General features: G+C 44.6%; 1 long non-coding RNA gene across 2 annotated transcripts in view; it reads left to right on the plus strand.

The window, feature by feature from the left end:
• Positions 1–22,466, plus strand: part of LOC133385242 (uncharacterized) — an 87,252-nt gene extending 64,786 nt beyond the window's left edge. Inside the window, exons 4-6 of one of the 2 annotated variants that reach the window (XR_009762826.1) lie at positions 16,062–16,182; positions 19,919–20,079; positions 20,746–22,466. This is a non-coding gene — a long non-coding RNA (uncharacterized LOC133385242). The remainder of the gene's footprint in view (positions 1–16,061; positions 16,183–19,918; positions 20,080–20,745) is intronic. The other variant, XR_009762827.1, reaches the window with a different exon arrangement.
• The last annotated feature ends 4,051 nt before the right edge of the window (positions 22,467–26,517 follow it).

Below are 26,517 nucleotides of genomic sequence, written 5' to 3' on the forward strand. Positions count from 1 at the left end.
TGCCCTGGAAACTACATGACCCAAGGATCCTTGCATATGGGACTTTCCTGAGTATGCCAGCATCATCCACCATGTCAAGAGTCATGGGACTTGGATGCTCTCAGAAAACTATGTTTCCCAGGATTGCTGGTGCCTGGACAATGCATATAAATTCCCTGTAATGTTATATCCACTCTGTGAGGCCTAGTGCTCTTACAGGCAGGGTAGGTGTGTCCGGTGCACAGGATGAATGTTTGCAATCTTGTATCCCCAATTCTTAGATCTTATCATCCATTTCTAATCCAAAATAGATAATGAGAGAAGGCCATTTAAATGTACATTTTAGCCAGGGTGGCTTTTAGATTCAGTATTTTTCAGTCTTACACTGAAATGCCTGACAGTGATATATTTAAAATATTGAATTTGAAAATAGTAAAATGAATTCAGAAGAATTTGGAATATTTTACTGTTCTCCTGATTACATTGTTTTATCTTTGAGTATGGTTTTCAATAGTTTTAAGTGTTGTAAGCTGCCACAGGAAGATACTGTGCAGTGAATAGCAGTGAATAAATTTATGAAATGAAAATAAATACATTGCAGACAAAGAAATGCAACCTACAATTTAAACATTACTTGAGTCATTACATTACATTACATGACTTAGGATTCATTTTCATTTTACTTTTTTGTTGTCAGGTCCCTGAGATATGTTCTCCTATACCTGAGAACAAAATGCACACCCAATCCATCTATGTGCATTTCCTTTAAAATACGTGACCAGGGTCTCAATTTGTATGTAGGTTAAAGTGGAATGTGGGAAATACATCTGAGTATTATGAACTTTGATGTACCAAGCACAAAAAATTTGGAATGATTGGCCTTTAATGGTTCCTTTCTTTTTCTTTATAATTGCAGCCCAGTACTACAAGCTATCTGAGAAAGACCGCCACTTTCCTGTTCTCTGTAGCAGCAAAAGGATTAGTGCTAAAATGTGAAATAACACTAGTTATTTCAGAGTAAATTGTTCTCAGTCAAATCACTTCAGAGTTTTTATTTTGAAAAGATTAATTCATGTCTTTCCCCCCACCCCCTTTTAACAATTTGGCCATATGAGGATAACCATCTTGAGAATTATTTCTCCAGCCTAATGGCCTTGAAAAATTTCAAAGCTAGTGCAAACTTGCAAAAATCTATGGGAAAAATCAGTCCTAAATTAGATCAGAATACAAGTGCAGGGAGGTTGTGGCCTTCCACATGTTGCTGGACTACAGCTCTCATCATTCCTGACCGCAGATGATGTTGGGGGCTGAGTCCAACAGCATCTGGAAAGTCACATTGTGCCCTCACCCATTTTAGCCTATTTTTCTAACTATAACCTCTCCAGTTTTTTAAAATAGTATTTCTATAACTAATAGAGTAGAAGATTTCAACAGGGAAACAAGTTGTGTTAGTGCTTTCCTTGTTTGGTGAGAATGTATTCCAAATCTGAAAGTTCCATATCTGCTTCTTTTTTCCTTTGTTCTGGTCAGTTACATGGATGTTTCCAAAAGCTCAGGAGTTAAAGCTATGCCAAACGTGTGTCTTTAATTCATAAGGTAAAATTGCAAGATAATTTTTTAACAGTTATAAAATTACTAAATCAAGCACTAGCAGGTTTTTTTCCAGTAGAACATGCCCTACTACAAGGAAAAGAACATCTTGCTTTCAATCATTATATTCCTTTTTCCAGTCCCCAATGGCCATCATTTTTAAAAAAAGAAATTGAGAGTGTCCCAGCACAATTGAAGTCAGAAGTAGGCTAGAATTGTTCTGTATGAAGTTTGAAAACATTGTGCTAATAGAATTCAAGACAAAAGCCAAAATACATATTATAAAAACAATACATGGTTTTTGATAGATTGGTTCTTATTTGTTGACATGATGGTGCTCATACACTCTGTGGGGTAAGAGTTTTTCCCTGTTAGCCAATGAGATTTCTTGGTGTCAGTGTACTTTCTTGCTATTTCAATATGCTAATGACACTCAGCTCTATCTCTCCCTACCACCTGATTGCAGGGAGGGAGTGCTCATCCTAAACTGGTACCTGGAGGCTGTGAAGGGCTGGATGTGGGCTAACAAACTGAAACATAATCCAGACAAGATGGAAGTACTGCTGGTCAAGGGAAAAACTGCATCAGAGATGGGGTTGCACTCCCCTTGAAGGAGCAGGTCCACAGTTTGGGAGTCCTCCTAGATCCTGCCCTGCTGCTTGAATATCAGGTGGCTGCGGTAGCCAGGAGTGCTTTTGGCCAACTCAAACTGGTCTACCATCTGCGTCCATTCCTGGAAACAGTTGACTTGGCCACAGTGACACATGCATTGGTGACATCGAGGCTTGATTACTGTAACACACTCTATGTGGGTCTGCCTTTGAAAACAGTTCGGAAATTGAAGTTGCTTCAAAATGCAGCAGCCAGAATGTTAACTGGAGCACGGCGCAGGGAGCATATCACGCCTGTGCTTTATTGATTCCACTGGCTCCCAATTGGTTTCCGGGCCCAATTCAAAGTGCTGGTTCTGACCTTTAAAGCCCTAAACAGCCTTGAACCAATGTACCTGAGGGACCTCCTACGCCCATATGTACCTGCCCAGGATTTAAGATCATCTGCCTCTGACCTCCTCTGCATGCCTGGAGTGAAAGATGTTAGATTGACAGGCACAAGGGAGAGAGCTTTTTCAGCTGTGGCTCCCAAGCTTTGGAATACTCTTCCCCAGGAAGTTCTCTCTGCTCCCTCCCTGTTGGTTTTCCAGAGACTTCTGAAAACGATCTTGTTCCGGAGAGCCTTTGGGAGGGACTGAAGGTAGAGCCTGACACTGACTTTATGCCTTCTATGTTAAATTTTACCTTTGTAGTCCGTCAAGTACCAATCCCTATATATTTGTATATATGTGTGTGTGTTTATTGTATTTTAATTGTATTTTAATTTATTTTAATGTTTTTGTGATTTTACTGTTTACAATTTTATTATGTACATGTTTGATTTTATTTTTGTACGCTGCCCTGAGTGCCCTATTATAGGGTAAAAGGGCGGGATATAAATATTTTAAATAAATAAATATTTCTGGTCCTTCCCCAGTACCTTAGCCAATTTTCACCTCTCTCTGCACTTCCTACTTACTCACTTCAGCTTCTATCATTGCAACCACCTTCTCCCATACAAGCATGCCTGTACTTTTAACATTTGCAGAGTCCTGCTCCAGATTCCTCCACATCAGGGTGCCAATGATGGTTCATGGGCAGGATCTTCTTGCCAGTGGCCCCAGGTTTGTGCAACTCCCTTCTGGGGAATGCTTGCTCTGTTTCTCTGCTGATCTTTTTCTCAGATTGACCACATGTCACTCTGCCAACTCCAGACCATAAATCCTATATTATTCTTAATGCCTCCTCCATTTCCCCACTGCGTCTCCCTTGTAGCATACTTTAGCATTATTTTAGAATGTAAGACAGGGGCAGGAGACATTTTCCAGTCCAAGGGCCACATTCCTTCATGGCAACCTTTGAGGGTTCACCTGACAGTGGTGGGCAAGTTCAGAGGCAAATGTGTGCATGACCAGAGACAAAAGTGGGCAGAGAAACAGATGTGACTCTTACCTTTCTACCATAGGCTACATCTCAGTCACATGAAAGTCAGAGGTTTCTGTACATAACATACCCATACCCATTTCTCTGTCATTCACTCAGGTAGGCAAAAGGCATTAACACATTTCAATGACACATGGAATGGTGCAGAGAATGGTTTGGGTGGAGATTGCAGCTGAAGACTCCAAGGCTACATTTGCCTCCAGGCCAGTTGTTCCCCACTGCTGCTGTGAGAATGGTTTAGTCCCTTTAATCAAAATATTAATGCCTGCACTCATCAGATTTTTGGATCTTACTCTTTAAAAAAAAAATTAACTTCCTTGTGGCTCAAGGCAACTTGTGCTTATGCATATCCCTACCAATGTGGTGGCCCCTTAGTAATAAATATAGGCACATGAATGGGAGATTTCCAAACACAAGTGAATCATTTTTAACTTTATTGTGATTGTATGTTTTGGGTTAGCATATTGCCAGGGACCCAATCCTATCATCGATGTACCACCTGTGAGCTGGCACATGACAATTTGCTGGCACTGGGTTGGTGCTTGTGTTCTAATTCATCTGTATTATATTTTCAATAACATATCTTTTTCTAGCACTTTCATTTCATGAAATCATGGTTTTGGCCTTGTACAACTTCAGAACACTCCAACTTGCATGGATTGACTAGTTCATGACATACCATTTTCCATTCCTCTGGCAGCTACTTTATTAGTTCCCTTTTCCAGCTTACCATTCTACATTGTGCAGAAGTGCCACTTATTTTCCTTCCAGATGTGAAAGAGTGACACAAAATGGCTACATTTACTCTTAAATCTAGGCCAAGGACTTTCCTTCTACCTTTCCTTAGTAGACCTTGTATGTATACCCCGAGTGCTCATAAACTCTCACTGGCTTTCTCCCTGAAGGCCCATATTTCTGAAGCAAATATACCCAGCTGCCCACTGTTAGTTCTTCTAGGCTTCATTGTGTGTGCCAGTAGCAAATCCAAGCTTTATGTTATTAACTGCCAATTTACAGTAAACGCCCTTGGCAGAAACCTAAGCTTTTCCCTCTCAAACTGACATCAGCTATGACATTGTTTAAAAACCAATCAATTTAGAGAAAACTTAAACAATCTCAGCTTTCAGCAGTACATGATCTTGATTTTATTGCTTTTCAATGCTTCAAATAATCTGCAGACCAAGAAAGAAGCAGATCTGAGTTTTGTGCAAAGAAAAGTGCAAATCTTCAAAAATGTACTTCATTTTTATTCAGATTTGGACATTTTCTCCAAGTTGCAAGAAAGATAATTCCCGCCATCGTCAGACCTAAGTAGGGTTGCCAGGTTCTTGGCCTGAGACTAAACCTGTATCTTTAGGAGAAGAGAAGGTCAGCCAAGTGCAGGTGTTCTTGCAATTCTGTAATGAGAAGAACCACAAGGTGGAATTCTCCCTCCCCTCTGCACAACTTCTAAAGATACAAAAGTTCTCTTGGTTGCCAGCCCTGGCCTCCAAGAGGTCTTCTGTATCTTTAAAAGTTGGGGAGGGGGGAGGGAGAATTCCACCTTGTGGTTTTTCCCATTACAGTCTTGCAAGAAACCTGCACTTGGCTGACTTTCTCTTCTCCTAAAGATACAGGATCAGTCTCAGGCCATGGACTTGGCAACCCTAGACCTAAGGGCTCTGGTGATGGTGGGCCTTCAAAAGCCCCTTCCCTTAGGTGCGACATGGCCATGTGTACCTGTCACGTAGGGGGCGGAGCAGGGTGGCTATTTAAACCCTGCTCCGTCTCCCCTCAGCCTCTTTCTGGCCTTATGCAACAGCGGAGCGGGTTGCAACTTATCTTTTGATTGCGGCCTGTTCCATTGGGGCATGGGGGTGTCGGAGGGAGGCTGAGGCGCAGCAGCAGAGGCGGCAGAGTGGGAGCAGCAGGCGGTGCGGTAGCAGAGACGGTGGCACAGTAGCAGCAGGTGGAGCGGCAGCATGGGGGCTGTTGACGGGCCTGGTGTGGGCCAGGCAAGTGGCAGAGGGTTGACATCCAGGCGAGCAGTGGAGGGTCAACGGGCCTGGCGTGGGTTAGATGAGTGGTGGCAGCAGCACTTGTTGCGGTGTCAATTGGTGGAGTGGCGACAGTAGAGAGGATTCGGCATAGCTTTCCTGGCAGGCCTTCTGGGCCTGCGCAGTTTGAGGGAGCAGTGGGACTATTCCCAGGGGCTGCTGAGGATGGCATGGCCTGGTGGCATTCCTGGGAGTGCCTAGGGACGGCTGGTTGGGCTTCCTTGGGCTCGGGTTCCGATTGGTGGCCATTGATGGTTTCCTGCCATTTCAGGGGAAGGTCTGTTTCTGGGGGATGGCAGGTGGCCATCTGCAGGTTTCTTACCACTTTCAGTTTGGAAGTTTTACTGCTGCTGGGGGGTGGTAGCCATTTTGGGGCAGCCAGCTTTTGAGGTGGCCATTTTAGGCCTTTTTGGGGTACACTGTGTGGCCATTTTGGAGCACACTTTGCTCCTTCATGTGAGTGGCCGTTTTGGACACATTTGCTGTCTTGTGTTTGGTGGCCATTTTGAGGAGCCATTTTGAACACATTTTGCTACCTCGTGTGTGGTGGCCATTTTGGAGCAGCTATTTTAGAGCACATTTTGCTCCTTTGTGGGTGTCAGTGGCCATGATGAGCAGCCTTCTTCGATGCTTTTTGCATCTAGCTGTTTAGTTTTTTTCTCAAAGGGCTGCCTAGCAGGTGCTAATATGCCTCCCAAGAAGGGTGCCGGGGGCTTAAAAGGTAAGGGTAAGGCTGTGAAGCAGCCAGCTCAGAGGCTGCCTCCTCCACCTCAGGAGTCCTCATCCTTGGAAGATGAGGGGCCTGATATGGCCTCAGTGTTAGCCCGCATTGAGTTGCTAGAGAGGTGGAAAAGGCAGCCCCAAGAGGCTAGTGGGGCGAGGTTTAAGGCAGCTAAGGGTTTACAGAATAAGAACAGTCAGTATGGCACTGATTGGGATTCTGTTTTAGGCTGATTGGCTGCACTGGTGGGCTCCTCAGGTCGGTTTACACCCTTGTTCAAAGGCCTGAGGTGGAGGCTGTGGTTCCTGGGAGTCCTGTGGTGGAGAAGGCTGCAGCCCATCTAGGTTATGGTGAGTCCACACCTGCAGGTAATGTGTGGGGAATGCCTGGGTGGCCTGGCATGGGGCATGGGGGCACGCCTTGGGGAATGGCTCAGGGGTGGCCTCATTCTCCTTATGCAGGTACGGTGCCTTCTGGGTATGGAAGGGGGATGTCTCCTCCAGTCCAACAGCAGCCTGCGAGTGAGGCTTGCAGGCAGGTTTGGACTTCTATGGGCAGTCCTTCTATGGGGCCGGCTCAGATGCCTGCTGATCCTTTGGCTTATGTTCGGGCTGGTGCCTTGCCATTTGTGGAGATGTCAGCTCCCCTGGGGGCTCATTTGTTGTTAGCAACAAAAGAGCGTATATGGAAAGGAGAATATGTTGATGTGTTTTCCTTATTATACCAAGAGCGTGAAGAGAAGGAGAAGGATAGGCAGGAGGAAAGGGATAATGAGAAATTTAAAAAGAAAAAGGTGGACAGAACCTGGGGCTATTGATTGGCAGGGTTTTTGATCTATATGGGGGTAGTGATCCAGCACCAACCTATGAGGGTGGCGGTCTTGGTGAAGTACCTTGATATAATTTTTAGAGTGCATACAGAATTCATGGGATCAGCATGGCTGGCCTATGATGAATCTTTTAGAATGAGGGCAGCAGTGGATGTTCACCTGCAGTGGGACAGGAAGGACCCAGGGTTGTGGTTGCAGTTTATGATTGCAGCTCGACCCATGCAGGGTGACATGGCAGATTGTGGGCATTTGCTTGGTAAGTCTGCCAGTGTGGCTTCTACCCATGGGTCCACGGGGCAGGGGGTTCAACCGCGCCTGCTCCGTTGGGAGTTCAGTGCTAAGGGCTTTTGTAATGGGAACCTGTGTAAATTTAGGCACGAGTGTTCCATTTATGCTGGCTCCCATCCCTTCACCAGTTGCCCTAGGGCTTGGGGATTTAAGGGTTTTCAAAAGGGAAAAAAACCAGGAGCTGGAGGACAGCCTTCAGGAAAGGGGCCCCACAGGTTATGCATTTGCTTTGGCATTATCCTAGAAGGGCAGATGCAGCTTATTTGGGGGAAGGTTCTCGTTTGTGTGGCTCTGTACCGCCAGGGAATTTCAGTGAAGATCATTAGGGGTAAGTTAGAGGAAATTGGATTCCTGCCTAACTGAGGGGTGTGACTGATTCCTCCAGGGACTTTAGGATAAGGAAGATGCTGGAGGGGTGGTCTAGGGTCCATCCTCCTGCACCAGATGCTCGTAGCCCCATTACACCTGAGATTCTGTTGGGTTTTCATGGGCTTTGGCTGTCCTTATGTAGTTCTAATTATGAGGCAGCTTTATTTCATGCAGTTGCTGTTCTAGCATTTTGGGGGGCTTTTCGCATGGGAGAATTGCTTGCTTCTTCGTGGACTGACAGGTCCGGTCGGGTGATGGAGGTAGGTGATGTGATGGTAGCAGCATGTGGATTCATTTGTACAGGTCAAAGACTGACCAGACGGAGTGAGGAGCGGTTATTATGTTGGCCTCTTTCTTGGTAGGTGGGCTGTGTCCAGTCCAAACTTTGGGTTCATTTTTGATAGTCAGGGGTGAGGCTGGGGGCTTTCTGTTTTGTCTTCAGGATGGTCAGCCTTTGACTAAGTTTCAGTTCTGGTCCATCACCAGACGGGCTTTGTCATGTTTGGTTCTGGACCCCGGGATGTTTGGTACACACTCTTTTAGGATAAGTGCTGCTTCCACAGCTACTTTGGGATTTGGAAGCACAGCGATTCAGGCAGTAGGGCACTGGTGATTGGGTGCTTTCCATGCTTATGTTAGACCAATCAGGGGCCCATGTTGAGTGCTGTGCTAATGAGCATATTGTTAATTGTTGTTTCTGTTTTAACAGGTTGGAGGGTGCTGGAGAGAGTCAAGGTACTCATTTGTGGCCACAGCATGGTGTTCTGGACCAAGAGGAGGGTGTCACAGACCAGGCACGGAACCCAGTTGGGGCTCAGCCATTGTGCTTTGGTCCAGTGGCTGGGTAGATGTGGCATACTGTGGGAACGCCTCCTGCCAATGCTGTTTGATGTTTTGTTGGTGCAGCACCCTCCACAAGTTTTGATTATACATTTGGGTGGAAATGACCTGGGAATATTGAAGGGCAAAGCCCTTATCATCCATGCTTGCCTGGACTTTGCAGCCATATGCAGGAGGTGGCCTGGGACGTTGATTGTTTGGTCTGATATCCTCCCTAGGAGGATTTGGAGGGGTGGGATTGATCCCAGGGGCCTGAACAAGGCTCGTTGAAAGGTAAATAGGGAGGTCTGACTCATGCTTGCTGATAAGCAGGGCAAGGTAATACATCATCCATAGGTGAAGTGTGGCTGTCTGGTGGAGCTTTTCCATATTGTCAGGGGTCTGTCGACATCAACTCCAAGAAATGGAGTTTTAGACCCTTCAAAGGTCTACTGTGAATTGTTTGCAAGGCACTTTGAGGGTAAAGTTGCTCACCTCCATAGCAGTCTTGATGCCCCCTCCACATCTACTGTAGTCTCCAATGAGGTGTCCAGTGCAACGTCTGCTGCAACTTCTTGGGAACGGTTTCAGTTGATGCAGCCTGATGATGTAGAGAAGGTGCTTGTGATGATGTGGCCAGCAACTTGTCCTCTCAACCTGTGCCCTTCTTGGTGTATTAAAGCTTGCCGAGGGGGTCTGACCGAGTGGATCCAGGGTGTGGTCAATGCATCATTGCAGGAGGGAGTGGTTCCAGCTGCCTTGAAAGAGATGGTGATCCGGCCATTCCTAAAAAAGCCCACCCTGGACCCTCTGGTTCGTGACAATTACCGACCGGTTGCAAAAAAACCCCCCTTTTTTGGGAAGGTGATTGAGAGAGTTGTGGAGCAGCAATTGCAAGTACTCTTGGATGAAACAGATTATCTTGACCCATCCCAGTCTGGGTTCAGGCCTGGCTGTGGGACTGAATCGGCCTTGGTCACCTTGATGGATGACTTTTATCAGGAGGACAGGGGGAGTGCGACCCTGCTATTCTTACTTGATCTCTCAGCTGCTGTTGATACCATTGACCATGGTATCCTATTGGGCCGACTTGGTGAGATGGGTATTGGAGGCACTGTTTTACCGTGGTTCTGATACTGTCTACAGGTTCACTCTCAGAGAATAGCATTGGGTGACTGTCTTTCGGCCCCCTGGCAGTTGTACTGTGGGGTGCCGCATGGTACCATCTTGTCCCCAATGCTGTTTAACAACCATATGAAGCCCTTGGGAGCAGTCATCAGGAGATTTGGGGCGAGGTGTCAGCAGTACGCTGATGATACCCAGCTCTATTTCTCCATAACATCTGAATCAGGAGAGGCCGTGCAAGTGCTGGACCACTGCCTGGACTAGGTGGTGGGCTGGATGAGGGCCAATAAACTGAGTCTGAATCCTAGCAAGATGGAGGCACTGTGGATTGGTGGTTACCGAGTTCAAATAATTGGTCACTTGCCTGCTTTGGATGGGGTTGTACTCCCTCTGAAAGAGCAGGTCCATAGTCTGAGGGTGCTCCTGGATCCATCTTTGATGCTATAGGCCCAGGTGACCTCCGTGGCTAGGAGTGCCTTTTACCAGCTTTGGCTGGTAAGACAGCTGTGGCTGTTTCTGGACCGGGATAGCCTGACCACTGTTGTCCACACACTGGTAACCTCCAGGCTGGATTACTGTAATGTGCTCTATGTGGGGCTGCCCTTGAGGTTGGTCCAGAAGCTGCAGCTGGTGCAAAATGTGGCAGCGAGACTGCTCACAGGGGCAGGGTATCATGAACATGTCACCCTGCTGCTGAAAGAAATACACTGGCTGCCCATTTGCTACTGGACCAAGTTCAAAGTTCTGGTTTTGGTGTACAAAGCCCTATACAGCTTGGGACCAGGATACCTGAAAGCAGAGTTTGGAAGTAACTCGTTAAAAATAACGAGTTACTTGTAATTCGTTTCTTTTTTAAGTAACGAGGGCATAACATCACTACATTTTGCTAGTAATAGAATGACTAGCAATTTCCTTACTTTTTAGCAGTAACTGTAATGTTTCTGATGTTATATTTGGACGTTACTGGGGCGAGAGGAAGAGGAAGTCTTCTGCTCATGTGATTGGTGGACAGAAGACATGTGCCTCACATGGGAGGTCTCTGCAGCGTCACTCTTCCCTCGTGCTCTGTGTTAGGAGGTACGAGGGAGGAGGTTGTGGAGTGCCGGAGAGGGAAAAAATGGACCGAGAAGGCAGCAGCAGAATGGAGGCGAAGAGAGCTGTGAGTGAGGATGGTGTGTGTGTGTGCGCGCGTGTGCCCCATGCGTCCTGCCACCCCCCCACTGCTCATCCCCCACCCCCGCAGCTCCTGCCATCCCCACCATGTGTCCTGCTCCCGCCCTTGCCACTGTGCGCCCCTCCACCGCTGTCACGCCGTACTTCCTCTTGGAGCCGCCCGCCGCCTTTTCCCTTCTTTCTCAGGAAGGCTGAGGAGGGCACCCTGGGGCAGTGGCGTACCAAGGGGAGGGCAGGGGGAGGCAGCCCACCCCAGGTGCACTCAGTAATGGGGTGCATTGTCTGTTCTGCAACAGACCGTTGTCCCCTTGCCCCCTTGCAGAGCTTGGACAAGTTACTTTTTAAACTACAACTCCCATTAGCCCCAGCCAGCATGACCACTAGGGTACTTGGCGCTCCTGGGTCTCCGAAGAGCGCGGTCTGGCTGACTCTGCCTTAGCGGCTGGGAGGGAGGGAGGGAGTGTTGAATGCGTGCATAGGGACCTGAGGGGTGGGTAGGCAATTGCGGTGGCTGCTGCTGGTAAAGTGTGGGTGGCTCGGCTCGACTGTGCCTGGGGCTGAGGCGAGCCTCCGTTCGGGAGCCTCTGCTGGTTGGTGGCTTTAGTTGCCGAGGTAGCTGCAGGGCACTCAGCCTTGGCTTTCCACCCTCCAGAGGGGAGTTGCCTGCCTAGGTGGTGGGAAGAGGGCGTGTTGGCCCTACGTGCGGGAAGCACCACAGTCCCTCGGCTGGTGGCTCTTTTGAGGAGGACTGTTGTGAGGACAGTAGAAGAAGAAGGGGTGGTGTTGCCCCCACTTCAGCGATGGTGGTCGGGGAAAACCTCCATCGGTTTGGGTTGCTTTGGGGCTTTGGGGGATGCTCACAGTCCCCTGTGAGTTCCGGTAAGGGTTGGGTCCCTGCGGAGGTTCAGTTGCGTCCAAAGGTCCCCCTCCCCACTCACACATGCACTCTCTGAAGGCTACCTGGGTCCCTGAGAAAATTTCCTCGCAGTCCCTTTGCCAGAAGAGGCACAGGGTGTGCAGGAGGAGGGTTGTCTGAAGTGGCAGTTTTTTGTTGCCAAAGGTGGTGGGGTGCCTAAAAAGGTTGCACCCGCTGGAAGAGGATGGGTATTTGGCATGTGTGGTTTTCCTCCATGTGGCCGGTGTTGCTTTAAAGGGGTGGCTCTGGGATAGGCATGGTGTCTGAAAACCTGCCAGGGTCATCTTAATGTGCATTTGAACAGTCTGGAGGACTGTGGTGCTTCCACGCCTCCTTCAGTGGGAGGAGCTGACCGGACAGATTAGCGACATCAGTGTCCAAAATCTCCAACGTAAAAAAAAAAGTTTATATATTGACCCCCTCCTCTGTCTCCAAGTTCGTGTGTGTGTGTGTGCGAGCACACGTCTGTACCCGAGCAGTGCATTCACCTCCGAGTTTGGCTTCCAGATAGATTCGGTTTGGGGACTTTAAACTCCTGTTCTTCACACACACACCCGGTCTTAATTCCCTCTGTGCATTAGAGCACTGTTTCCTTTTCACTTGCTACTTTGATCTGCTGTGCTTGGGGGGTAAAGGGGGGAGGATGTGGCATTTTCTGTGTGTAGACTTAAGGATAAAATAGCTACCCCTGGAGCATAAAGAGGAATTTGGGGGCAGAGGGTACATGAGTGGTTAGGGGATTTGTGGAAACCAAAGATGTAATTTTAAATGACTTGATTTTTTTAAAAAATAGCATTCTGTGTTTGTATATTTTTTGCTTGGGAGTCTTACAACGACTTGTGTATGGAAGGAGAAGGGAGAATATGATGAATGCTAGTTTGGGTCTTCAACTTGAGACAAAGCACCTTAAAGCAGTAGGTGAAATTCTACCAAAAGGATGTACTGTGAAGATAGACCATGGTTCACTGATGAACCACTGGCCAATTTATGGTGGCTGACCTAATGCCTGCTTGGATTCTTGCAAAGCATGCTGGGCTTGATGGGCCTTGGTCTGAGCAAGCAATGCACTTCTTTAGCAGGACTGCATACTCAGGAGCACCTTACACTGCTTAGGTATGCCTTAATCTCCCTATACTCCACAGTTACTAAGTTTAAGGCTGCAATCCAATACATACTTACTGGGAGTTAGTCCCGTTGAACCGAGTGGTGCTTACTTCTGAGTAGACATGTATTTGATTGCTCCTAAGTGTATGTAACGAAAATATATGTATAATGCTACTGCTGCCTTCATCTCTTTTCTCCCTCCACCGCTTGTTCTGTGGTTTGCTCTGTGTCAGATTTTAGATGACAATCTCCTTGGGGCAGGGACCATTGCAAGATGCCAGGCACATGCTGTGTATAGATAATAATAGATCCTAAGTGTGCACTCCTGCTTTGTACATTTATCGTATTGATAGACTATGATATTCTTGCACAAATAAACTGCAAGTGTGAAGTTTAGACTACTCCTGATGCATGAATTTCATAAGGCTGGCTACTATGATTTCGTAGATCTTCTTCATAGGGACTCTTGTCTCCTCTTTCTCCTCCTCCCCCTTCTAAATCCTATCACAAATATCCATACTTTCAGGGGAATAAGTAAATAAATGTGCCAGGCTGGTAATTTAGGACAGAGTTAGCAAGGGCAAGAGACATTTCCTGAGAAGTTATAACAGGCTACTTCCTATAGTCAGTTCTTGCTTGCTCCTCCACATCATGTGGCTGAAGAAATAATTGCACATGTTTCTCACAGGACAAGTAGAAAAGTCCATTAGCAGTGTAGTTACTAACAGAAGGCTTACTGTAGCCCTGAGACCAGGGCTGGGCAATCCCCCCCCATTGGGGCCTATTTCTTTGGGGGTAATTTCTTCCTATTGGGGCTTATTTCTTTAGAGTTGGGTGTCAAGGTACCTCTTATGTACACTTACCTGTTGTTGTTGTTGTTATGTGCCTTCAAGTCGATTATGACTTAGGGCGACCTTATGAATCAGCGGCCTCCAAGAGCATCTGTCATGAACCACCCTGTTCAGATCTTGTAAGTTCAGGTCTGTGGCTTCCTTTATGGAATCAATCCATCTGTTGTTTGGCCTTCCTCTTTTTCTACTCCCTTCTGTTTTCCCAGCATTATTGTCTTTTCTAGTGAATCAGGTCTTCTCACTATGTGTCCAAAGTATGACAACCTCAGTTTCATCATTTTAGCTTCTAGTGACAGTTCTGGTTTAATTTGTTCTAACACCCAGTTATTTGTCTTTTTCGCAGTCCATGGTATGCACAAAGCTCTCCTCCACCACATTTCAAATGAGTTGATTTTTCTCCAATCCACTTTTTTCACTGTCCAACTTTCACAGCCATACATAGAGATCGGGAATACCATGGTCTGAAAGATCCTGACTTTAGTGTTCAGTGATACATCTTTGCATTTGAGGACCTTTTCTCATTCTCTCATAGCTGCTCTCCCCAGTCCTAGCCTTCTTCTGATTTCTTGACTATTGTCTCCATTTTGGTTAATGACTGTGCCAAGCTATTGATAATCCTTGACAAGTTCAATGTCCTCATTGACAACTTTAAAGTTACATAAATCTTCTGTTGTCATCATTTTAGTCTTCCTCACGTTCAGCTGTAGTCCTGTTTTTGTGCTTTCCTCTTTAACTTTCATTACCATCATGGTTTGTGGGTGGGTAGGAGGTGACAAGGGAGGAGGTGGTGACAGGGAGGAGTGGAGAAAACAATTATTTAAAAAAATGGAGTGGAGGGAAAAAGGAGCCGGAGGGCAAGAACATGGATAAAGGAGGAGAAGGAGGCAGCAGCAGAATGGAGATAAAGAACTGTGGAGGTGAAAGATGACAACATGTGTGTATGTGCTTGCACTTGGCACACAAAGTGGCCTCCACCACCCTCTCTGGCTACTGTGCTGCATTTATAGTATTTTTTTTTAACTTTTTTGCATCTCAGGGGAAAATGTTTGCTTGGGTGAGTGTCCTTTAGCTGGTGGCAGGGCAGGGTCTGGGAGGTAGTTAAGTGAGAGAGATTATGCTTGCTGCCTGAGTGGGGGGTGGTACTTGGTTTGAAGTGCAAAGATCTGAGTAGTGGCCTCTGCCTCCCTCCCCACCTCCCTTACCAGTGGAGAGACCACCATTGCTATCATGGATAAAAAGAATGATTCTACTACCTCTGTATGTGTGTGTTTATTTTTAATGTTGTTTCAGGATACTTAAATATGCAGCAGCCAAGTCCAGCACCTTGTAGGCATTTTTTTAAAAAAGTAACTGAAATGTAACTGTAGTGATTACTTCCGAGAACAAGTAAAGTAATCAGTTACTTTCAGAGCAATTGTAATTGTAACAGTAATTACTACTTTTTTGGGCCATGTAACTGTAACTGTAATTTATTACTTTTTAAAAGTAATCTTCCAAGCTCTGCCTGAAAGTCCGTCTTACTCCTTATATACCCAGTTGATCACTGCACTCTGCAGGTGAGGGCCTCCTACAGATACCATCTTAACAGGAGGTTCTTTCTGCACAATATAGGAAATGGACCTTTAGTGTGGTGGCATCTACCCTGTGGAATTCCCTCCCCTTGAATATTAGGCGGGCGCCATCTCTGCTATCATTTCGGCACCTTTTCAAGACTTTACTCTTTCAACAAGCCTTTTAAGTTGAGACCTATCCCTGTCTGCATCTGTGTTAGAATTGCTTGTGAATATATTTTTAATAATATGTTTTAACCCTTTTTAAAAAGATGTTTTTAAAGCTTTTTTAAAAAATGTTTTTAACGTTGTTTTGTTTTAATGTATTTTAAGGTCTGTTTTTATGATATTTTAAAGTATTTTTTAGTGTTTCTGTTTGCTCCCCTGGGCTCCTGCTGGGAGGAAGAGCGGGATATAAATCAAATAATAAATAGATAATAAAAATGCATATATTTCTGAAAATAACATACAAAATGCATTGCTTTAAATAATCTTTTATTCAAAAATGTGTATATTAGACAAAATTGTATTAAAATGTGTATATTAGAAATTCTGATGAATTTTCATGAAGCTTTTTTTTTTTTAAGTGAACTGATATGGAAACATGGCAAACCTAATATAAGATGGGAAAAATGAGAGGGAAATGAAATTGACAGATTTATTCATTTCTATATGTAGCCCTCCAGATGTTCATGGACTCCAACTGCCAGCAGCCCCAGCCACCATGGCCAATGCCAGGGAGAATGGAAATTGTAATGTGATTTGGCATGATAATGCAAAGAAATGGAAGCTACTTTATGTATGTATGTATGTATTTATTTATTTATTTATTTATTGCATTTGTGTACCGCTCCATAGCCGAAGCTCTCTAGGCAGTTTACAACAATTAAAAACATTAGTTTTTCAATCTGTGATATAAAAACAAGAGGATTTAGGCAAAGTCAACAAATGCCTTTGACTTTAGAGCAAAGAGTATTGGTCATGAACAGTGTGTGACAAGTATAAAAAGTTAAGACAAAATTTCATTTGTCCTTACCCTCCCCCTTTACCCCCCGGTTTCCATTCTGCCAATAATTTAAATTCTTATTACCTTACGTTGAAAGCCATATATGAGTTAGGGGAGGGTAGCCAATGTGGTGCCCTCCATGTGTTGTTGAGCAACAACTCCCATAATTCTTAACCACTGGTCATGCTGACTGGGGCTGATGGGAGCTGGAGTACAACAACATTTGGTGGTCACCACATTAGCTGGAAGGCCACAGGTTCCCCATCCCTGCCATAGGAGAAGAATGCTTTTCCTGATTGCAAATGCTACAAATTTTCAGTACATATGTTTGCAAATTTAAAATGCATTAGCTATACCCTACTGGAATTACTTGTAAAACTGTAGTTCCTATTTCCAAGCTGCATCCCTTGCTCTTTATCGGGGTAGTCATCTGGGGTTTCAGGGGGTCTTAGATCCCTTACTTATTTGAGAGCAGGGTTTCAGCAGGGTTCCTATGTCTCCAGTATCCTATGACCCAATCAGCATGAAAGGGGAGTGTGTTAGCCACTGAGAAGAGTCTAACATGCTTCCTTGTCCTTTCTTGCTGATTGGGGCCAATCAAAGTGAAAGGAGGTGAATCAGACACTGAGAAGACTCTTTCCAGTACCTAACACCTTCTCCTTTCATGCTTATTGGATCCTAGGGAGGTCTGTTGTTGTGGAAGAAGGCATTAACCCAGCAGCAAAAAGGGGAGGAGGGGCATGGCTGTATCTATCAGTAAGGTACCCTGCACTTCTGAATTTGCCACCATGCTACTGCTCCTTAGACATATTTCATGTTGTATAATATTAAATGCTATTTATAGACTTCTTACATTCTTTAAAGCTGAATATAGCTACTGAAAAAGTATACAGTCTTGGTGCTAGTATGTAATTTATTACAATCTTAGAGTGAGAAGGAAAAATATGATCTCATAATGTAGGCTGGAAATCTTTGCATGCATTACGATAACCTAAAGGAATTTAGTTGAGAAGTTGACTAAATCCTGTCATGAAACATTTTGATTCTCTGCATTGAGGTAGAAGTGAAAGGGTCATACATCTGAAAGAATTACATCACTTTTCAAGTCACATTTTTGGAGGAATACAAATATTAACACCAGCAAATACCACATTTTCTGTGTAGTGCATACCCTACAGATTTATAGTATATTTAATGTGGATTTTTCTTACTCTTGAAGATTTTATTAAACAGGAAAGTATTGGAAATGTAATGGGCAATAAAAGCACATTTTCTCCTCAAATTCATGACCAATATTACATTGCAACACTTGTATGCTAAATTTTTCACCTCTCACCATATGCTCAAAGGCACATGTTACCAAATTCTTCCAAGCTACACAGGAAGTGGATTGGACTGGGAAAGATCAACCCAAATGGTGTTTGTATTTTGACAAATTTGTAGGGCAGTCCAATATCTCAGAGAGGAGTTCAGGTCTCGTGCTCCCCTGGTGCATTCCCTATAGCTGCCCAATTTCCCTGTTTTTTAAAGTTTGATAGAAATAGCTGTGGGCTATATGTATATTCTTAATCTGCAAGGTTTTTTTTTTTGCCTATTAGCGATTTTCTCTGCTTTTTAATCTGGGAGATAAGAAATCGGATTCTTTGCAAGTTTGCTGACATAGATTGATCATTTGCACGCTTATTGAATTCAGTGGGATTTATTCCTGTGCAATCATGCTTAGTATAGGTGAAACTGACTACAGGAAATGGTAAGGGGAGGAAGAGGAAGGGCAGGGGTAGGGGAGGAGGAGGGAGGGGAGGAAGGACAGAGGGAAGGAGGAGGAGGGGAACAGATAGGAAGGAGAGGGGAGGAGGAGATCAGGTTTGATCATTTGCGTGTTTATTGAGTTCAGTGGGATTTACTCCAGTGCAATCATACTTAGGATAGGTAAAACTGACCTGGGGGAGGGGCAGGGAGAGAAGGATGGCAGGAAGGGGAGTGGGAGGGAGGGGAGGGAGGGGAGGGGAGGAGATTGAGTGGGCAGGCACTGGGCAGAGGGGAAACCCCTTGCCTTTCCAAAAGGAAAACATTGTGAACATTATCAATGTTTTTCAGCGTTTCCCCCACCGTTTTATTCTACAACAGGTACATACAGTCTCCCACCCAAATTTAAAACAAAGCTATCCCTGGCCACATCCACACTAGACCTTTATTTCACTTTAGACAGTCATGGCTTCTCCCAAAGAATCCTGGGAAGTGTAGTTAGTAAAGGGTGCTGAGAGTTGCTAGGAGACGTCCTGTTCCCCTCACAGAGCTTAATTCAGAGTGGCTGACTGTTCAACCACTGTGGCCACTGGAGCTGTCAGGGGAATAGGAGTCTCCTCTCAGCACCCTTCACAAACTACATTTCCCAGGATTCTTTGGGGGAAACCATGACTGACTAAAGTGAAATAAAGGTCTGGTGTGGGTTTGGTGTGATTAGCCAAGTGAAGCAGCTGTGAGTCTGGCTTTTAGAACACTGACAGTTGGTTCTTACTGAGCATGTCCGGGCTTATCATTGAATTCAATGTAAAATTTCTTAAATTAATTAAAAATCAGCTAGGCATTTTTTTTTAACTTTGAAACTGCAGAAGATGAAGGCCAGCGTATGGGGCAAGGTCAGGAAGTACAGGTACTCTGTGAACATGGCTGATTTTTAATCAATTTCAACAAATTATGAGAGCTCTGACAGAAAAAAGTCCAACAGGGGTTTGGTTCCCCCCCTGCCTCTTTTTACACTTTGAACTCTTGATTCTCTCTGACTGTTTTGTGTATCACCATGAAAATTTAGAGGGTTGTTAAGCAAGCGTTACTGAGTTCAGGACTATAAGTTTTGTAAGGTTTTGTTTCGAAATGAGCTTATGGGAAGCATCAGAATGGCAGGGAGGTCATATAAATAAAATATTTTGGGGGTAGTCCATAACTATGGTACCACAACAGGCCTGTGATATGTGCATATCACATAGCTCACTTCAAGAAGGTGGGAAAACACAGCTGGTGACATGAACCAGAGTCTTTTCTGATCAGCTGAGCTCAGGATTATTTGTTAATTGACTAATTTCCATTTCACTGGTCCTCAGATATTGATGAGAAAGCATAGGTATGTACCTTCAGGAGTTGCCAAACTTTTGGGGCTCATGAATGCAAACTGGAGAAACTGCCATGGGCACTGGACACACAGCACCATGAGGATGCATTTGTTCCTGCAGGTGCCACATTGGCTTTTGGATAGGGATATGCTCAAATTTCCAAAATTCAAATTTGACATCAGATTTGCTATTTACTAGCATTTGTTTTGTCCTCACTGATCAGGTTTTTTTCTAGTGGTTTTCTGAGGCTGAAGTTGATTTTAAAAAAAAAATAGCCTCAAAAATATCGATATTAATATTGATATTTTCCTCAAAATATCGATATTAATACTGATATTTTGAGGACAATATAATTTAAAATATATATATGAAAAATAATGTTTTTTAAAATATCGATATTAATATCAACATTTCTGCAGAAAAAACCCTGAATTGGCATTTATTGCCAATAGCGAACATTGATCCCTTAAGAAGTGGTATCAGAAGGGAGTTCGATGGAGTGAAAATTGAACTGGTACTGAAATGCGGATCCCATCCCTGCTTTTGGATATATGATTTCTTCCTAGTTCAAGGTTCAATGGTGAGTTTAAAACAGGGGTGTCGAGAGGAGCAGAACTGGAAACCTTGAAGGATGGTACTGGTATGAAAATTAGCTCAGGAATGGTGCATTACAATACTTTTATAATTGCAGTGTTGAAAATGGTTGAGTAGTGGTGGACCAGTACATCCTGCTTTTCATTTGGTTTTAGAGTTGGAATGTTGAAGTGAACATTGCAAATATAACATAGAAATTCTTAGTCATTCCTTAAGAGCAACCAATATATAGCCCCATCTGTACTATATTTATTTATTTAATTTATTTATTGTATTTATATACCGCCTCATAGCCGAAGCTCTCTGGGTGGTTTACAGTAACTAAACTAACATTTTAAACAGTATCATATCACTTTAGATAGTCATGGCTTCCCTGAAAGTATACTGAGAAATGTAATTTGTGCTGAGAGTTGTTAGGAGATACCTTTATTTTTATTGATTACATGATTTTAAAGTATGTTATTGTAAACTGATTTGTGCATTTTAGGAAAGCCAAAATTTACATGTATTTATACATAAATATACATACTCCTCTTAGCTTCTTTTTGAAGTTTACGCTATGTGTCTTGTTTCATTGGGAACAAAAGTTCATCTGTTTTACATTTCACAATTAAGACACCTCTTTTAGACATTTGCATTTGTGTTTTCTCAGGTTGTTTCTGAGTGGCAACTTCTGGTTTGGCTTATTATCACAACATGTACAAGGAAAAGACAAAACAGGTACTTCGGAAAAGGAGAAATGCTTTTAACCCACCCTGGATCTTATCAACAAACTGCAGAGCCTGCTCTGCCCTGACTCCATATGTATTAATGCCCAAAGCATTGAGGTGGAATGTATATATTCACATTTGATCTCCTTCCAAAATGTCACAGATTCATTGCCATAAACATAACAGGAAGACTCGGGGGGGGGATGTCACCACACTATGGTGTGGGGTAAAAACCAGAAAGAAAATTCAGTTACAAAATCTTTCACCTTCTCCAGCTCCTTTGACTCTTAAGGTGCTTCCAGACTGCCACAATTTTGCAGGTAGGATTCAATCACAAACCTGAAAAGGCTTCACAATTAATGTAGATTTGGGGCTGTTGTGCTACAAACCCACTGCCCCCAAAATAAAGCATTTTGTATTAAGGAAACTGATGAAACAATGCACTGGAAAGTGTGGGAAAACAATTGTATGATGTGACAAATGAAACAAATCAGAATGAGCTCAATTAACAGTCAACATCATATAGCCTCCCTGCAAACTCAAATCAACAGGAATGCTTAATAAACAGGTCACCTGGAAGCAAGGATGTGCTAGAATTCCGCCCAATTGTGATTCTGTACTAATTTTTTTCATTAATTTGCTTATTCTGAATAGCTGAGGATCGGATTTTAATGTTGCAAATTTCTACAGCTAATTTTGAAAATAGGCTTTTTAAAAAAGACACCTCTAAAATATTTGTTTCAAGAATTATAATTTATTGATATTTCTTTTAAAAATAGCGATACTTTTCCTTTAAAAATATCAATATTAAGATTGATTATTTTTCTGAGCAAACAAAACACGGATAGGTAAAGCAGCGGCTTGCAGATAAAAAATGAACTCGAATCGATAGTCGATGGAATGCTTTCAAACTGGCACTGGCCAACGGATCCCATTCCTAAGTAGAAGCAACTCATTACACAGAACTCATTCCATTTTCACCTTATCTGCCCCACTTCCATGTATGAGCAGACAAAAGGCCTAATCTGACTACTGAATATCTCCATGTGATTATGTGGGCACATGATTGCATGGAAAAAGTCTAGTGCTGATGTGGGTGCATGGAGGGGTCTGTCAGTTATCTCCATGATTTCAGCTGCTGGAAAACCCTGATAATGATGGCAAGTGGGGTAGCTCCTGGTTCATCACACACAATCATCTTCATACAAACATTTTATCTACTTAGATGTGGACCTGCCTTCACAATCATATGGATAAACTCCCTTGTAATGTGCCCCTTAATCCAACCATTCTGTGTCTTCCTTAGGATTGTTATTTAATGCCTGGAGTGCTTACAGTAACAAGGTGGAGTACAAAAGAACAAAATATTGAAACAGGTCCTTACCTCTGGGATACAATCTCAGTGACTAAATTCACAAAAAAAAGGGAGTGGACAGAAAAGATAAAGGAGGGGAGAGAGGTTTAAGAAGGACAGATATGAAGAATTAGTTTTTAAAGAGCCATTTAAACATGGCCATGGAAGGTGAGATACAAATGCCAGAAGGTATAGGACTGCAGTGTTGGGGGCCAGCACAGGAGAACAATGAAGCTGAGAGATGGAGGTTTCCAGTTGACCTTTGTGGGGATGGGGGCAGCGTCTCTCCCACTCAACTCTCCTTTGAAAACCATGTATTTTACCTATCTTGTGTTTTACAGAAGGCAAGCTGTGTGTACATTCCCTTGGCTTACACAACATCCACTGTTAGAGTTTCCTAGGATATTGTCATAAACATCACAGTTATTTGACCTTTTCGTGACACTTCTGGGTTTTCTGCCAAGCCTGAATACTCTTGATCAGACTTGCTCTGATATGCTATCAAGTGATTGGGCACAGTTGATTTATTTTGAGTGGCAAAAGATGTTGTTTGTTCAATGAGATCACCTGGGAAAGAATTGCCAAAGGGTATATATCATCAGGCACCATATTATATTGGAATCTCATTTATAATTCTCAGGCCTGTCCTGGGAGATAAAAATCACAGCCTGAAAAATGATGAAGTAACAACCTGACACTATTAAGGACTAGCAGCATATTTCCTCCATCCATTATCCAAGAAATCTGTGCATCTTATGTCTTCCATTAATTATGCTCCTAAAGGTAAAACAGTGGGAGTTGTGTTTTTTCTTCTGTTACTGTGATATCATTTTGCTTTTAGATTAAATGTGTGTGGATTGTACATACTGGAACTGCAAAGGCTTATACTTGACCCTAAACATGCTTGAGGGCAAGTTTGCCGCTGCCAAGTCCTGACATGGAGATTTACTGTTGCTTTATCAGCTCTGGGTCAGAGAGACAGCATTTGCGAATGGCATCTTCCATCCCTTTGATACAACAGTCCATTTTTTGCATCTCATGCACTTGCTCACAACAGCTGTATCTATGACTTGGAGTTGTTAAAAATAACTACTGCAATCTCTGGCTGAGGAGGTTGCAACCTGTTTAAGGAAATTTAGTTATTCAGTCGATTGCATGCCTACCTGCTAGAACTGAACTTTGTGAAAAAGAGGAATGTCAAAATTTGAAGAAACACAATGTTGTGCTAAAATGAAACAAACATTAAAGATTCCCCTCTCTTTTTCTCTCCCCCTCCATCTTTCTCTTTCCCCATATCCAATAAAAAGCCAATGGGCACACTTAAAGGACTTAGAAGAAATATCCAAACTAGAAATACAGTAGGGCCCCGCTTATACGGCGGGTTAGGGACCAGGCCCCTGCCGTAAAGCAGAAATCACCGTAAAGCAGAACCCATTGACTATAATGGGCTGCATCACGCGAAAATGTCGCAAAATGCCGTAAAATCGCAAAATCAGCTTTAAAATGGGGAATTTCCCTGAATTGAAAGCCGCCGCATCAGCAGAACACCGCAAAACGGAATGCCGGTAAGAGTGGCCCTACTGTAAACCAATTAAAGCAATGACTTTCTGAGTCAGCAGGGCTAGTTCTTATGGGTGGGTATATCGGTAAGGTTTTGGATCAGATGAGCAAATTTATTTTCATGTAGGAAAAAATGAGTAGGCAACAATATATAGGGGAGACATTTATGCACCACCAAAGAGGAGGAGAAAAGAAAACATAGATTTGCACAGGCTAGCTTATTTGTCATTTGCTGGAAACTACGGGAGGGGAGAGTGCTCTTGTGCTCAGGTCCTGCTTGTGGGATTCCCATGGGCATCTTGTTGGCCACTGAATGCTGGACTAGATGGGCCATTGGCTTGATCCAGCAGGCTGTTTTTATGTTCTTCTATGTATAGATGCAAATTTAGAAATAATTGCTATAATTTACATAGAAATACAAACACCTCACTATAGTGGGAAAAACTGTGCTCAAGTGGTCTGTGTGCCTGTCCAGGCTGCTGTCCAGATGGGGCTGATGGGCAATCTCAAGCCCCTCCTATCCTTTCATATGGTTCTTCATCTTTAAACCTCTAAAAGGTAGGACATATGGCCACCCTGGCCATATACGATTCTTTTGTCATGATTGCATAGGCTGGAACAGTGCTCTTCAACCTTGGGGGTCCAGATGTTGCTAGAATATAACTCCCATCATCCCTGACCATTGGCTACACTGGCTGGGGATGATAGGAGTTGTAGTCTGGGAGATTTGGAGCCGTCAGAAGGTCGCCCGGTCGAAACCCTGGTGGCAGAGTGGAATAGGAAGATCACCAGGGCAATAGACCGGGTGGCTCCGAAATGTCCTCTCCCCCTGAATAGAACTCAGATTGCACCCTGGTATACACCACGCTTACGGGGTCTGAGGCAGGAGGTGAGACGACTAGAGCGCCGGTGGCAGAAATCTCGCTCTGAAGACGATTGGACACTGGTTAGAGCAGCAATAGCTGCCTACCAAGTGGCAACAAAGGCAACAAAGAGGGATTTCTTTGCTGCCTCTACTGCATCTGCAGAGTGTTGTCCCAGGAGGTTGTTCCAAGCGGTCCGAAGCCTGGTCGGTCCAGTTGCGCAGGAACCCATGGAGCATTCTAGAGCCTCCTGTGACGCATTTGCCAAACACTTTGCTGATAAAATCGAGTGCCTGAAGAGCACGATTCCGTACGCCGTGGATACAGGAAGTGGGCCAGAGCTGGCCAGTTGCATCCCGGTATGGTGGGATTGGTTTCAGCCTCTTCCCTCTGAGGAAGTGGACAAGGTGCTCTCTACTGTGAGGCCGACCACCTGTCTGTTTGATCCTTGCCCTACATGGCTCATTGTGGGCTGCAAAGAGAGACTGAGCGAAGGGATCAAGGCAATGGTAAATGCATCCTTGGAAGAGGGTGCAATGCCATCTGCCCTCAAGGAGGTGGTAATAAAGCCCATCTTGAAAAAGCCCTCCTTGGATCCCCAAGAGTTGAACAACTTTCGCCCAGTCTCTAATTTACCATTTTTGGGCAAGGTGATCGAGCGAGTGGTGGCCAAACAGTTACAGACACACTTGGATGAAGCAGATTATTTAGATCCATTCCAATCGGGCTTCAGGACTGGACATGGAACTGAAACAGCCTTGGTCGCTCTGGTGGATGATTTGAGGAGGGTGTTGGATAGGGGAGAACATTCATTCCTCGTCCTCCTGGATCTCTCAGCAGCTTTCGATGCTGTTGACCATGGTATCCTCTTGGATCACCTGGAGGGAATAGGAATAGGGGGCACTGTTTTACGGTGGTTCCGTTCCTATCTCTCAGACAGGCACCAACGAGTGGCATTGGAAGATGAGGTTTCAGACCCTTGGCCTCTCAATTGTGGTGTGCCACAGGGTTCTATCCTCTCTCCCATGCTATTTAACATCTATGTAAAGCCGCTGGGGGCCATCATCAGGAGATTTGGGTTGCAGTGTCACCAATATGCGGATGACACTCAGCTCTATCTCTCATTTAAGTCCTCACCAGAGTTGGCTGTGGATACTATTTCCAAGTGCCTGGAATCCGTAAGTGAATGGATGGGAGGTAATAGGCTGAAACTGAACCCCGACAAGACCGAGGTACTGCTTGTGGGAGACAAGAGAAGGTTAGGAGATATTGACCTGGTGTTAAATGGGGTAAAATTGCCCCTGAAGGACCAGGTTCGCAGCCTTGGGGTCATTCTTGACTCCCAGCTGTCCATGGAGGCTCAGGTTTTGGCAGTGAGCCGGGCAGCTTGGTATCAATTACATCTGATACAGAGGCTGCGACCCTACCTTCCTGTCCATCTGCTCCCACGGGTGGTACATGCCCTGGTCTCCTCTCGCTTAGACTACTGTAATGCGCTCTATGTTGGGTTACCCTTGAAAACGGTCCGGAAACTACAGCTGGTACAGAATGTGGCGGCACGGTTGATTAAGAACAGCCGCCGCCGTGATCACATCACTCCAGTGCTAGTAGACCTGCACTGGTTACCAGTTGTTTACCGGGCCCAATTCAAGGTGTTGGTGTTAACCTTTAAAGCCCTACATGGTTTCGGTCCAGTTTATCTAAAGGAGCGCCTCCAGCATCACCAAATATGCCGCCTGGCGAGATCAGCCTCTCAAGACCTTCTCTCGGTCCCACCAGTTAAAACAGCTAGGCTGGTGTGGACCAGAGAGAGGGCATTCTCGATTGTGGCCCCCACCCTCTGGAACTCTCTGCCATATGACCTTCGCCATGCCCCCTCCCTGGCAGGTTTCCACCGAGAATTGAAAACCTGGCTGTTTAGGCGGGCCTACGGGACT

The sequence above is a fragment of the Rhineura floridana genome, chromosome 5, assembly GCF_030035675.1.
Source record: "Rhineura floridana isolate rRhiFlo1 chromosome 5, rRhiFlo1.hap2, whole genome shotgun sequence".
Taxonomy (NCBI): Eukaryota; Metazoa; Chordata; class Lepidosauria; order Squamata; family Rhineuridae; genus Rhineura; species Rhineura floridana.